Source organism: Pipra filicauda, unplaced genomic scaffold (genome assembly GCF_003945595.2).
Source record: "Pipra filicauda isolate LSUMZ 115617 unplaced genomic scaffold, ASM394559v2 scaffold46_size3722508_pilon, whole genome shotgun sequence".
NCBI classification, from domain to species: Eukaryota; Metazoa; Chordata; class Aves; order Passeriformes; family Pipridae; genus Pipra; species Pipra filicauda.
The window spans coordinates 823553-838628 of record NW_024104609.1 but is presented as its reverse complement, the minus strand read 5'-3'; the positions used below and the strand labels follow the sequence as shown (position 1 = coordinate 838628).

Here is a 15076-nt window from a genome sequence, read left to right as displayed (position 1 = left end):
TTCCTTCTCTGCTAATTGCAGTTGCTATCAAGCTGTTATTTTGGGGCTTTTTTTATTCTGTTTAAGTGAGTTGATGTACTATTCCTTCAAGATATTTTAAGGGGTTTGAATTATCCATTTTGCTTGAACTACAGAAATTTACAGCGTATGCTTTTGATTTTTATCCTTAATCTTCAGTTCTCCAGATTCTTTTGTGAAGGCTTATCAGAAGCTGAGAACTGTAGAACCAGGTATCTTAACTAGCAAGCATGTTCAGCACAGGAGGCTGTCAATTATTCCCTGCTCTTTGTATAACCAGCTCTGGTTAAACCGTTTTTAATGAATGTAGTGAGGTCTCTTCATCTGTGCAGAGTGTGATTACAGGGGGACCTGTCAACCACTACTGCCTGTTCCCCCAGAGTCCTGCAGGTACCAACAAAGACCCAGATATAGGCCAGGTTAGGAGGGATGGCAAACTGAAGTGGCTGGAAATTCACTTCTGTAGCACATGATAGAAGCACCCAGCAATGCAAGAATTGAGAAAATTCAAAGATACTTTCCAACATTCAACCATCACTGCAGAGCACAGAGGTGTTCAGTTTTGCAGAGTGTGTGCTTGATTAGGTGTGCTGCTATTCTTCAAGCTTCTCTCCCCTTCTGACAATACTTATTAAAGTATTTTCACTGGTTTTCTTGTATGTTTTGTCATACTTCAATATTCCCAAAACATCACTTAGGAAAGGACACAAAATAATGTAAGAGAGATTCTGCAATGGTAAGCATCTTGCATTCTTTTGTTATTAATGCATTATGAGTACTGAAACATGACAGGAGATTCTGAATACAAAAAAGGTATTAGTAACATTTTTCTATGCTAAAACCTTCAGGGAGAAAGTAGATACAGAAATAGCAAGTGCAGCCAGAGTTTTCAACTGACAAGTGACCTGAAATCACCTGAAGGGAACCAATTCAAGTACTAGTAACTACTCTCTAACAGGTTTTTAAAGGTGTCCTAAGCTAGATGCCTAAACTGGGTATGTGTTAAAACTGCAAGCCATAGGGCTGTCCTAACTCTCTCCTACTATGCCAAACCTAGACAAAATTGTCATTCTGCTCAGGATTATAGGAACTACCTTCTTGTAGGTTTCTGAAGGTGCAAAGTATTTAAAAAGTTAATTGATAAGGCTGTAGTCTCAATTTTCTCTAAATCGAAAGCAGAACTCAGCTTATAAGAAAAAACAAAGCAGAAACCAGAAGGATATGTAGAGTTCTGCATTCTTGGGACATTCAAGCAAAATTACAGAGCACAAATAAGTGGAGAGCTGTCATTGTACACACATTGCAATGTTTCAGTTCAAATCACCTGCATGAGCAGTGTCATTAACAAATGATCAGCTGTGCTTTACACCCAGGGGTTTTACTGGCACATAGTACCTTGCATTCCTACTATGTCAGGGGTTTTTTCTGAGAACTATCCAAGAACTAGGAAGAACAAAAATCAGCAGATCACCACTGCTGTCTCATGTACACTCCTCTGTGAAAGGTCTCACTGTAATTCATACTTATGAAAAGGAGACAACTCTATCAACCAGTAAGGCAAATACAGTTGAACATTCTTTGTTTCATTTTTGCCCTGATTTAGATAGGCCGTGTTGGATTTAAATTCAGCTGATTGTGGATACTGTAGGCTGATGATCCCAGTCAACAGAGGGATAAAAGAGTGTTTCCATCAAAGTTACCATGCTACACAAGCTGCCACGATCCTGGGGCTTCTTATATTTAGAAAACTAGCAGCCACAGCAATGCTGCAGCTTCCACTACAGGCCTTCAAAAGAATTTAACAAGCACCATGAAATCCAGTCTCACTGTGCCAATTTTTTAACAGAGCACACACTTTTACCTTTGAGTTTTAAGCAACCTCTAGAAACTTTTTTAAGAGGTAAGGTTCAATGACTCTCATTAGTGGGTTCAGATATTGTTATATGTATCCCCAGCATATAAGAGAGTAGGGCATGCACTGCAGTTTAAGCTGGTAACCAGTGATCCATTAGGCTAATTAAAACATACTGATCTAGAAGGATTCTAAGCAGTGAGATATCCCTATACTCAGGGTATGCTGTGCAGAGCAGGTGTGTTCTCATTGTCCAAGAGAAATGTTAAATAGGACAGTTCATACCCACACAAAGGTTTGATTCTCAGAAACACACAATTTCAGTAAGACAGGACCACTCTCCTTAAACTTACCATCCTCAGAGTTCCTTGACTAACCTCTTGTCTAATCTGTATACAGACATGCACATATAAATTACATACGTAATTCTCTTTTCTACATTTGAACAGAATTTAGCTAAAAATGAGCATAGAGAAATGAACTCACTTTAGTAGCATTATTACTTGATTGTTAGTGTTGCCATTATATATATATATATATATATATATAGTTTTAAAATTCACACTAAATATACTGTTTATTGCCCCTTAATAACTACATGGTATGTCCTTAAAGCAAAAGGGGCCAGAAAAAAAACCCCAAGACTTTACATCAAACTGTGAAAAATACTTTTCTAGCTCCTGCAGCTTGGCAGTCTCCACAGGCAGTTCTAATGGCTTGGAAATTGCCTTGGGCTCTATTGCTAAACTCTGTTGTTGATGAGGTTTTATGTTGCTTCATTCTTAAGCAGCCTTTTACTTTGATTAGTCACTTTGCTTTCCTCAACAGAGCTATTAAAGTCAAAATGAACAAAAGGTGATTTTCCAATAATTATATCAGATTTTTTTTTCTCCTTAAATTATAGCTGAGTTGCCTTCTCCAGGTGTGTGTGAAAACAGGAACTGAGACAAACTCAGAATTTACTTCACTTGAAGAGATACTGGATTATGCCTTGGTAAGACCTACCTTTAAATATGGCAGCAAGACTCCAGTTTATACAGATACTTTAAATTCTGTAAAAAAGCGAAAGCAGTATTAAAGACAGTGTGTATCCATTAAATAATAGACTTTTCTGCACAGTTTCTGAGATATCTTCCTGAGACCCCAAAACACTGAGTCACTGAACTCTCTCAAAGGCTGGCCAAGTCAAGTAGAAATTATATTTAAAGATTATCAAATGAGATATAGGGAAAACAGTTCTACCTCTATTTTACTACCTTGCATTTTGCCTTTTTTAAAGGCTATATCTTTCAGCTACAACTTAGATCTTTTCAGTAACTGTACTGATGATCAGATCTGGCAAGCACTTGAAATCACTTTTATGAAAGAAACAGTATATATTTTGGGTTTTCAGTCAGTTTATTTTCTGATAAAAGTACTAAAATGAATTATGGCATATAATCATTCAAAAAGGCTGTAACAAAAATACTGAATGAATACTCTCTCTAGTGCAAGTGTACTACATCTTAAACGTGCTTTCCTCCTCTCATTTTTGTGTGTGTGGTTGTTACGACCCGACCCAGAAAAAGGGGAGGGGGGTAACCCAGGTTCTTATCAATAATTCCCTTGGGGTGGATTAGAGTGAAACAACACTGAATTATCGGTGTTTGAAAACATATACAGGTAGGGTTTATTCTAACGATTTTGTTTGAACAGGTATGTTAACATTTTGGGTGTTGTCATCTGTATTATCTATCATAGGGATAACCCCTGGGGGAAAAATGCATAAGGGAGAGAAAGGAAAGACAGGATAAGGGTAAGGGAGAGTAAGGGAAAGAAAAACTGAGAGTGGAAAGATTAGATAGATAGATAGATAGATAGATAGATAGATAGATAGATAGATAGATAGATAGATAGATAGATAGATAGATGATAGATAGATAGATAGATGATAGATAGATAGATAGATAGATGATAGATAGATAGATAGATAGATGATAGATAGATAGATAGATAGATAGATAGATAGATAGATAGATAGATAGATAGATAGACAGATAGATAGATAGATAGATAGACAGATAGATAGAGTGAGTCACCGCCCACGGGGTCCAGCGATGACACCTGGGAGTTGCCGCTTCCATGTCTGTCAGTTGAAGTGTGGCCTTGATCTGCTGGGGGTGAAGGAGGGAAGCCCCCAACTCAAAGAAGTTATGAGTTATTATACCCATGGTTAGTGTCACAGGCCATGCCACGAGGCTCCAACATCTCCTGGGTCTGTGCTGAGTTCCAGGAGGGGCCTGGCCAAAGGGTTTTTCCTGCCTTTCAAGGTTGGCAGGGCAGGGGATGGTCTTTGATGGGCCATCGGAGATAAAATGCAAAAGTCCTGCAGAAACCTGCAAAAGTCCCTTGGCAATCCTAGACTGCATAAATCATTAACCGTTTCAGTCTCTGACAGTGGTAAAACACAGCTAGAGATACATGTCACAGCTAACTGTAAAATCAAATGAATGCACAGTGGAGCACTATCAGTATAAAGAACATAAGGAAAGTATTGCCTTTTTTTTTTAACCACACTCCAGATGTTACAACTGCCAGGAAACCTATAAGCAGCTATTGAAAATGGAGGGGCACAGCAGGTACCCTGCATGGCAGGAGCACTCAAAATTCAAAAGTAATTGAAATTAATTTAGTTGAGTAAGAAATCTGACCACTGTAATTATCTGAAGCTTCTAATCAAATTCCAAATCAATGTTGCATATAATTCCACAGTTCAATCACACTAAAAGGTGTCCAGTGTTGCAGTACTGCTCATGCCTCATGTACAGTATTTTTCTGAAACTGCATTAATATTGTAGGATCAAAATCATATAGCAAGAGTTGCTTAAATAAAGAAATTATTTCATCAAAGTGAAATTCACTGGTGATTGCTCAAAATTCACTAATGTTTCCCAGTGCCAATATTTGCCTTGTTTCCTTTCCAGTGGGGATCCATGGATTAGCAGCCAAGCCCCCATCAGCTGCACAGACAGGGACAGTCATGCTCTGAGCAGCTACCAAGAGAGTTCACAGGAGGACCAAGTTTAGCAAAGGCTCTCTAGGGTTTCCTTTTTATTTACAGGACATTTGTTCAACCAAACTGGCACACACAGACCAGCAAAGCCTCCAACCATATTCCTTTCATGCAGCTGTGCAGCCTGTAAACTCCATGCAAACAGAACCATTATTACTTTTCTTCTTCTGACTTTTGCTTATCCTCCCTCAGGGCTACTCAGACCCTTTTCAAGTTTTGAGCCTCAGCAGACAGCTGGAAGAGGATCAGGGAGGCCCTTCCACTGCAAACCTCAAATCTTCTCCTGACATTTAGTACTGCAGCCCAAAGCAGAGCCTGGCTTTTCCCTGTGGGATTGGCTGGCAAACACTGTGCAGTACAACCATCTCCAGGAAACAGCAGATGACTCACATGTTCACTTCCAGTCTGGTACAGACACTGTCAAAGCAAATTTGTGTTGCTGGATACTGAGCAGCAGGTGGTGTGCAAGGAATAGAGATTTTTGTTTTATTTTTTATTTAAGTTTGAATCTGTTCTAATTGTGTCTCTGAACTACAATAAGGCTGTAGAGGCAGTGTATTTTGATGTCCAGTGTACCTTTTAAAACTCAAAAGCCAGCAGTACTGTTTTAATGCATTTCTGTTTAACATTGTAGGGTTTTTTTTTGTTTTGTTTTCTACCCATACTAATAATCTGAAAGATATTACACTGAATAATTTACTTTATCAACCCATTAGCAGCTACAGAAGAGAACTCCAACAAAATGAACGTTCCTCAATTAAAAGTCAACCCCCCAAAAGGTAAATATAAATGCTAGAAATCTGCTGCTGTACAGACTGAAGAGACTAGACTGCACACAAATAATATGTAAAATATTACTAGGAGGAGTGGCCATTTATAGGCTTGAGTGCCACTCACACAAAGAGATGGATTTCACTACCAATTTATGTAACAACAATGGGACCAGTTCTCTGCCTCAGTTTATACATGTGTACAATCTGACAAATTGCACAGCCCAGATTTACTTGACTTCAACCCCAAATATCCTTTGCTTTCCCATGGATGATCATTCTCAACATTTCAGATTCTAAGCAATTCCTATGGGCAGAGATTCTCAAAAGCTAAATTTGAGGCAACGTCTTATGATAAAGCACTGTCACAGCCACTCTGAACAGCCAAGCCTCTCCCACTGTTCACAGTGCTTTTGGTTTTCCTCTGCTCGCACTCAAAACTGACAACTTCACCTATTCCATATTCACAGGCTTTTACCAAGACTACCAGACCTGTCCTCAGGTAGAATCATCAGTAATACAAACCTGGCTGGCCACTAGCCATTAAAAAACCTGTTCCCATTCATTTATAAGACTTTGTTGCCTTATCCCTGCTTCCCCCTAGATTCCACATATGTAAAACTCAGCCACTGTTGAGCACCTTCCTGTGTTTGTGATCAGTATTGTATTTTCTACAGTGATGCAAGAGGCTGGAACAGTGTGAAGCTTTTTTTTTAGAAATAAACAAACACCCAATTTCTTTATGAGTTAAAGAGTCTTTCATTTGCTAACCTCACTTGACCAGACTAATTGGCATAAAAATTACACATCTCTATGTTTAGCTCCATTTGAATAAGTGTGAGCAGTGTCACTGTTAATTAAGTGTAGATCAAGAGCTATCGTTCCACTACTCAACATGTAAATTTCCCTCAAAAAGAACTGTAAATAAATTGTTACTGCTTTACACTGCACAAAACTGTAATTGGGCAAACCTTGAGAGCTAAGGAGCCAAGGTCAAAGAGCCTTTGACAGATCACTTGGGCTGAAGAAAGAAATAGATTTGTAGATTCAGATATGCTCATTTTTTCCTTATTACTAGTCCTTCATTAGCAAATTAATTTCAAAAAGGCATCTAATGCAGCCCCAAAATCCTGACTTGATTTTGGTTTTTCACGAGTGCCCAGACTTGCAAAGTCGCTGACACCTCTGTTCACATATATACAGCTGGAATGGACTGAGAGGAAAAATCCTCATTCCAGCTTTAACATTTAAATGAAGCGGAACTTTCGCAACTCATCAGCTGCCATTGTGACAGTCGATGCCAGTTTTTAAGAGTTCAGAATACAATTTTTCTGAGGGATTATTTTTTTTGAAAAAAAATCTGTTCTTAGCCCTCTATCCTGCTGAAGTGTTAGAAGTTTCCAGTATAAACAGACTGAAGTGGTCTCGCTTTTTACTCTCACAGGTTGTTACACTAAAATCTGCAGGACTCTCTACAAGCTCAAGCAGATAGAAGCTCCATCATATCAGATAAAAGAAGCAAATAAAGGAATAGGATATGAACAAAATTTTCTACCTCTTCCCCCAGTATAACCACCTACATTCATCCCGAGTTTGTGGGAGATCCATAGTGACTGAATCTCATTGCAGAAATTATGTGCAACAGTTTAAAAAATGTTTCTCTTTAATGCAAACAAGCATAATATCTAGACAAACAGACTTGGATTACAATGTCATTGTAACTGAATGAGAGAAGGAAATTATTCCAGGTTTGAAGTGAATACTAGTTTCAAACTATAAACATGGCTGCTGTATAAATATTTAATATTGAAACATCATTTTTCAAACTTTTTTTTTAACATAAGATAGTTATAAATCCTAAACCATGTTGAGAATCTGCAACTTTTTTAGTTTGTCTGTTGGGTTTTTTTTTTAATATCAGTGGCTTCAAAGTGCTTACCAGCTGCATCAGGTTTGTTCTCACTTGTTTTGAGATTTTGAGCTAAAGATTCTATGGGACTTATTTTGGTGTTTGCAATCAAAAACATTTAAGGCACTTCAGCAGAAAATATTATGTAAATTACTGTACCATTAAAGTGAGTCATAGTAATTGTACAGTCATTGCCTTGGAATTATGCCATGCATGATCAGAAAGTCTCTCTCTCCTGCTCTCCAGACACCCGGACCCTGCTCCATTTCCAGCGCTGGTTATTTTTCAGCCACTGGGTGCTGCTCTCGTTAGAGGAAACACAACGTGCAGAACCGTGAAAAAGAAAACTCAGTGACGGTTTCATGGCATGAATGTGCAGTTGCACTATTCACCATCCACTCAGCTTTTTCCTTTGTAAAACTTATTTTAAAACTTTACCCCAGGTTTAGCACAGAGATCGTTTCCACTGGCTTCTGTCAGTCTGGGCTGTGACAGGTCTTCCATGAGATGCTAAGAATGGTGACAGGAAACCTGACTGTGCTCTAACAGTTTCTCGCTTTTTTACATTGCAGCATGTAAAACTATGCTGAAAACCTTTCTATTGAATTCACACATTTTAAGGGACCTAGCAGTTTTGTTTGTCTTTAAGCAAAAAAATTGCCTGGTCGACATTTTCAGAGATGATATAACTGCACAAAAGAGGATAGGATGAAATAAAGCACAGAGGTGAAGTAACTGGCCAAAAATCACCTTACAGCAACCAAACTCTGTTTGTCATGTATTATTTCAGTGTTATTCCACTGCCTCACCAGAATCCAGATATTGTTTTGCTTACTATCTAGATATAACCACACTGTAATACTCTAGGATAACAGAGTTGGAAACACAGTAACCTTTTCAACCGCCACTTAATCTAAAACTGTATTATGGTCTGTTGTTCCAGAAGACTTTGTGCATGTCAGGAGTGAAAACCTGTGTTTTGGGCTCAGGAGAAGAAATGCCAGATTGCAATCAGCCAAGCATCAGGAGTAAGTAGAAATAGCAGTAACAGAAGGAGTATTAAATGAGGACACAGTATAATTCATTTTGTATGGAAATCACATTCAGCAGTGCCCTTGCTACTTCAAAGAAATGAGGGGATGACACAGGACACAAATCCAGGACACAGCAAAGAGTTTTCAGATACACTATTGCCAGACTTTTGCCTCATTTCAAGCTGCTAAAATGAATTAACATTTGGTAATGCCTGAACAGCTCTCTGATATGCAAGAGAAATATAACATGTCTCTCTAATTCACTTTTGATTGATGTTGCTGAGCTATGGGAATAGGAACCATACAGCTGTGGATGCAGACAGCTTTATTGCTTTATTTATCCCTGTTCATTATATTGAAATGGCAGAGAGAAAACAGAGAGGAGCTGTTTGGGATTCCTTTTAGTGCTTCCTTTCCTAACCTCTACATCCCACCCTGCAAAGGACTCCTCAGGGGGGTCTGTTCTGATCTCATATCCATAAGCATTAAACATGCTTGAGAGCATGGTAATAAAATAAAGGAGCATGTCAAAGCTCTAATGGGAAAAAACCTCGTTCTTCTCCTGGCTGCTTCACTGAAACATGGAACATCAATCCAATCACCTCTTTGGGGCTTTTGGTTGTTTGTTTGCTTTAAATGCACCAGAACTCCAGAAGAATGGCCTCCTTACATCTCTCTCATACTCCTTCCTCAATTCCCTGTGCCTCTCTTATTTGAAGCAAGTTCATTTGAAGAAGTTCATTTTACTCTGAATCTCTGAGGGAACCATTTGCTGCTTCCAGGATCCTCTATGTAAAATAATAAAAATCACATCTCTGCAAACCAGAGCTTTTGTCATGGCTGGCCTTATCCATTTTACTGACTTCACTAGTGTCCACAATCCAAATGGTCTGTATTTCCCAGTGACCACGTACTATCACCTGAGATTTATGAGGTTCTTTTAAAAAATAAATTCTGACTTCAATTTAAGGACTTTTGTTGTGTTTGTTGCTTTTGAGTGCAAGAACATGATGAAGAAAATGAAGCAACAATGAGCTGATTCAGTAATTAATTGCAGGCTCTTCAAAGGCTCATTAACGAATAAAAAAGCCTGGAAATGTCACTGGAAGTGATCTGCAACTGCTGGTGGCAACTTGTAACTCAAGATTTTCACCTCACCTACCCACATTTTCCAACATTTGCCTTCAAGCCTATGATGAGCACACACAAAAAAAAAGGCATGGCAGAGAGCAGGTAGCAGAGACACAGGAGAAGATTTTTTTCTTTTTAAACAATGACACCATTCATAAACATGAGGAAAGTAATTTCATCCAAATCTAGGTAGCTCAGGTTATCAAATTAAATCTTACAAACTAATATAAAGTCTTCCTAAATAATAATCTAACAAATTAATATTTGTGTATTTAAGACACATAAATCCTCCAATTTCAGAATTTTTTTTACTCTTTTCTCTTTTGGTCAGTCAAAATTGTGCAGATTATAAGAACCAGGAATCATTCAGAGCATTAGGCATTCATTTTATATCCATTAAAGGTAGTATTAGTCCTTCAGTCACACTGTGTCTGTTATAGTCCATGAAACACAAAAAAGGTAGTTTTCTTGAGCTCCACTGGCAAAAGAAAAGGTCAGGCAAAGAGGAAGAAAGGTGTTTTACACTTCTTTCTTGCAGAGAAGACAAGCACACAAACAGAACATGATCTACTGTTTGTTACCCACAGGTAAAAGAATATGTATGAAATGCAGATTGTCAGCAGTTGAGCTTTGTTTAAGCAGCAATACCTCTACAAATATTACCTGTGTTTGGGGTGGGCAGCTGAGGGGGGGGTGTGGACACGAGAATCACTATGCCCTGCACATGATTACTAGATGAATTTGTTATGATCACAGTTATGTCAGTGGAACACAGAGTATTCCAAATGAAATAATGCTGCAAGGGGATATCTCAAAATGTTCCATCAGCCCCAGGGCTGTTCATTTCAGATAGTAAGGGCCAATTCTTCTGTACTCTAGAAAGCTGTTTTTAATTCAAGTTAAATTACATACTCAGAGCTTCTTGTTAAAATGATTTCTTCCTTTTAAACTGTTTTGACCTCCAGAAAGTCCATGCCCATCTCAGGAAGCTGACTAGCTGGAGGCAGTAGTAAGAACATTGTTTTGAAAATGTAAGAAGGCAAGCAATTTCAAGGAGCTGTTTCACATATCTCCCATTCTCTGTTGGAAAGATCCAACAAGTAACAGCCTGAGATTAGTTTCAAGTCATGTGTCCCACACCACTCACTGTTGCCAACAGAATTGCTTGGATACTTCTCTTAATTGCACAAAGAAAATTCAAATCCCCACAGACTTTCCTCACCAGTCAGACAGAACCAAAGAAAAATCATTTACCTAACACATAACTCATTACACTATTGGAGATAATTAAGCAGTCCCTTTTTAAAATTCTACATAATGTTGAAAACATCACATTAAAATACTATTAGAGAATTCCATTTAAAAAACAGCTGCTTTAATATTAGGAATAGGCAAGCTAGATCTTGAGCTTTACAATTTGTTCCTGAATCTCTGTGTATGCCAGGCCATGCTGCCTTAGAAGTCTGTGTATGTGACTATTTGGAAGGTAAAGCTCTGCTTAGTGATAGGATGTACAGCAGAATCTGGTTTGTGGTAACTCAAACTACATAGTGCTTCATTTTTAAATCAGCCATCACAAAGTAATGAGACATCACAATCCTTTCTATATCCTTCCAAAACAGGTAAATAGGAAGCATAAAATCACGGAATCATTAAGGTTGGAAAAGACCTCCAAGATCTTCGAGCCCAACTGTTAACCCAGCACCACCATATTCACCACTAAACCATATTCCCAAGGGCCACATCCACAGACCTTCTGGACATTTCCAGGAGTGGTGATTCAACCACTGCCCTGGGCAGCCTGTTCCATTTCATGAACAAGTACAGAGAGCTGCTGCTGTGATATGTCCAAAGTATCAGGCAGAAGCATGCTCCAAGATAAGCTTAAAAATATAGTGTCACTGAAAAAATATTCAAATCATTTCATTGAGCATATATCATATGTGTTTCCTGCTGGACTTAAAATCACAACAGGCAAATCATCACAATAAAGGAATAAAGCATGTTTTTCCAGGATTATATATGCAGACTGTCCCAGCCCAGCACAAGGAGATTCACACTCAGTACAATGGTACAACTACTGATCCCCCTGCAAGTGCAGCTGGACTAACCTGCAGCTATAGAAATTACCCTGCAATGGCCAACTGAAATCACCATCCACCACTCAAAATCTGCATCCTTCAGGAGCTGCAATGTTATGTAGTACCAGAATCCAATTTGTAGAACAAAAAAAAGTGGCTTAGCTCTTTCTTCAGTGCAGGTCCCAAATTAGACTCATAAAAGCAATTACCTGGCAGAAATAGTCTCCAAGAACACATTATAAATATTTTTGGCCTTAATTTACATCAGGCTGTCACTTACATATTTCATACACTACTTGAACAGCTTTCTTTGGTCTTTTGGGAACACAAACACAACAGGTAAAAATACAAGCATATTCCCACAACAGAGCCATTCATTGCCAATGTCCCTGAAACACATTGGAGAAATGAGAAAAAACATAACAGGTCCAGATTTTCCCTTGAAGTGTGTGCACATAATTCCATAAAGCCATTAAAAGTTAGATGCAAGCAAGCAGAAGCAACCAAGAGAAATAACAATTAAAAATTCATATTCCATTTTATATCACTGAAGCACTGTCTTGAGTAATTGGCAGAATCCCAGAGCTCCTGACCAATCACTCTGTCCCTGGCCAGGGTCCTTTCTCCTCCAGAGTCACTACATAGGATAGACCAAATTAAAAAACCCACACCAACACCACTATTTCAGGCTTTGCACATGCCCACAAGCATTCTAAAGAGTAAGAGAAAAAAGCTGGGACTGAGATCTTTATATTTAGATATATTGTAGTATCAGGAGGGGCCTTCTGGGGCTCTAAAAATAGAGAGCCTGGAGTAGACTGTACTTATCTGCTGGTTCCTGTGCCAGAAAGTTCATCTTCCTACTCTATCTCTGTCTTGTCCTCCAGCAGGGTAGCTGGTCACAGCACTACATCCCTTAGGTAGCAACACAAAAACACAAGGCACAGGAAAGTAAACAGTCTGTGCTCTGAAAACTGTACAAGCCACTCAAGTCAAAGAAAAACCCTGGACAATTGAAAAAATGCAAAGAGCCCAGCAGATAAAGAACAAGGACAGCAGTTTGCTGGAGAAAGGATTCTAGGCATATATACAGTTTGAAATATAGTTCTTTCCCATTAGTCTTCACTTTTAGATACATTTAAAAGGGATAATGTGGGACAACACACAAACTACTGCTTGTGTGAATCTGAAAGCTGTAAAGGACAAAACTGAATCCGAGTGTGTTTGCAAAAGAAATGCCTGGGTGGATTTTTGTTCATCTGCAGAAAAATTCTGCTACATCTGCATGTGTGTATTTCACCACATTGCCTGATTGATAACGATTTCTTCAGTTCTGTGCTCAAGAAGAATGACAGATGTACTCTGAAAATAAGATGTATTTCCCTCATGAAGAAAAAGAAGGGAAAGAATGAATTACAATCATGAAATACAATCCCACAGAGAGCCACAGGTCCAAAAAGAGTTTTTCCCTGTGTTCTTGAAAAGGACAGGCATGAAAGCAATGAAACCATTAACAATTACTTCTACATACCCACTGCAAAGCCAGCATAAATGAAAAGTTGACAGGGAGGCCCACATAACTTGATTTAAAATGCAGTTTCAGGAAACAGCCTTTTTTAAAAAAGTACCTTTTAAGAAATACTGGAGATAATAGGAACAGTAGGTGGATTCAAAATATTGTGTTCAGTCATATTTCTGAAAAGCTTAAGGTGAATTATAAAAAGCTGACAAACACCAAAGCTCTTTCAAAGCAAAAAGAAGGAAAAAGATAATTTTCAGAAAACTTCTCAAAGTAGCTGACCAACAATGGATGATTGTGTTAAGAAGTGAAGAATTTGTTAGTGACCTCAATTCTTTCATTTTTCACTAGAATTACTAAAAAGTCATTGATAAAGAGGTTAATTTCTTTGGTATGTTGAACTCCTATATTTTAAAACTGCCTCTCTTGCTGGAGACTGAGTGGCAATAAATTGAATATTCAACAGTATATTGTATATGATGAGGACTGGAGCTCACCATCTAGATCTTAATAAGCAATGGCAATATCCCATAATTTACATTTAACACCCACCAATCAGAGAAGCAAACTTTTCTGGAAAATAGATGACACAAGCTTTACTGATTGTATCAATAAAAACAGCCACTCCCAGCTTCCAGTCATGCAAAACTGACATTTCTAGGTTTCCTGCAGGGATTAAGATAGCATGGTCAGAAACAGAAAACATGTGTTACTTATAATGTTCTGCTTTAAAATACAAGAGTGATCTAAAATTCAGGAAGACCAACACAGAGTTCATTTTCCTACAGCACTTAACAGAAGCAAAAGAATTGCATAAGTTTTCTTGCTCTTATATCAAGGTGTTTTGACATCAAACATCAACTCAATGGTTAAAAGACCTGAACTCAAAATTTGTTTCATCGCTTGTATTTTTGCCTCTATTGCTTTTTATTTTTTTACATTTATTTCCCTTCTTTGCATCTCCTGGTGTTTTTAAGCACCTACTGTTATTCTCTTTATTCTCTGCCCATTCCTCATGTTTAGTACTTTTATTTCCTTCACCTTGTTTCAGAGTATCAACCCCCTCTCACAATATCTACACCTCCTATGTGGTAGTCCAGTGTATTAACACTACTGCCAACCACAACAAAAATTATATTTTGGCCTAAACATATAATACATTTCTTGTAGCAAATAAATCAAAAATGCTAGGCATATGTCTTAATATAAGCAGGCAACATTAGAAACAAAATCCACATGATTCTTTTATAGTAGAAAGGAGAACATTTTCTACATTCTAAGCAATGTAAGTTCAGGATATTTTAATCCCTCTTATACCTTAACAACTTAAATTTCTGAAAGTTCAAAGTGTATTCATGCATCTTTTGAAAAGGAGAGTTTTACTGTAAAACGTTTGAGTTTGACTAACGGTCATATTTAAAACCATAATTCTGTGAATTAAACTTTTATCTTTAAGATCTTTACTATCTCTTGAGATTCCTCACCTTAAAAGCGACACCCTTTGCCTTCGCAGAAGTGGAGGAGGAGGATGTGCCAGGAAAAAACTGCAAATTCAGAAGCTCTTGCAAGACACACTCTTTCACATGTATATTTATTTCAGTTTTATATATTCTTAAAAATGAATTTTACTAGAAGCTTTGATATTTTTCTTTCCTTCATGATGGGACTGAACATGTTCTTGCCCACAGCAGGGGGACTGGAACTAGATGA

At 38.0% G+C, this 15076-nt stretch overlaps 1 long non-coding RNA gene across 1 annotated transcript; it reads left to right on the top strand.

The window, feature by feature from the left end:
- The first annotated feature begins 2780 nt into the window (after positions 1-2780).
- On the top strand, positions 2781-6431 carry LOC120324243. Its single transcript, XR_005565408.1, has 2 exons — positions 2781-2864; positions 5115-6431. It is a non-coding gene; the product is annotated as an uncharacterized LOC120324243 (long non-coding RNA).
- The last annotated feature ends 8645 nt before the right edge of the window (positions 6432-15076 follow it).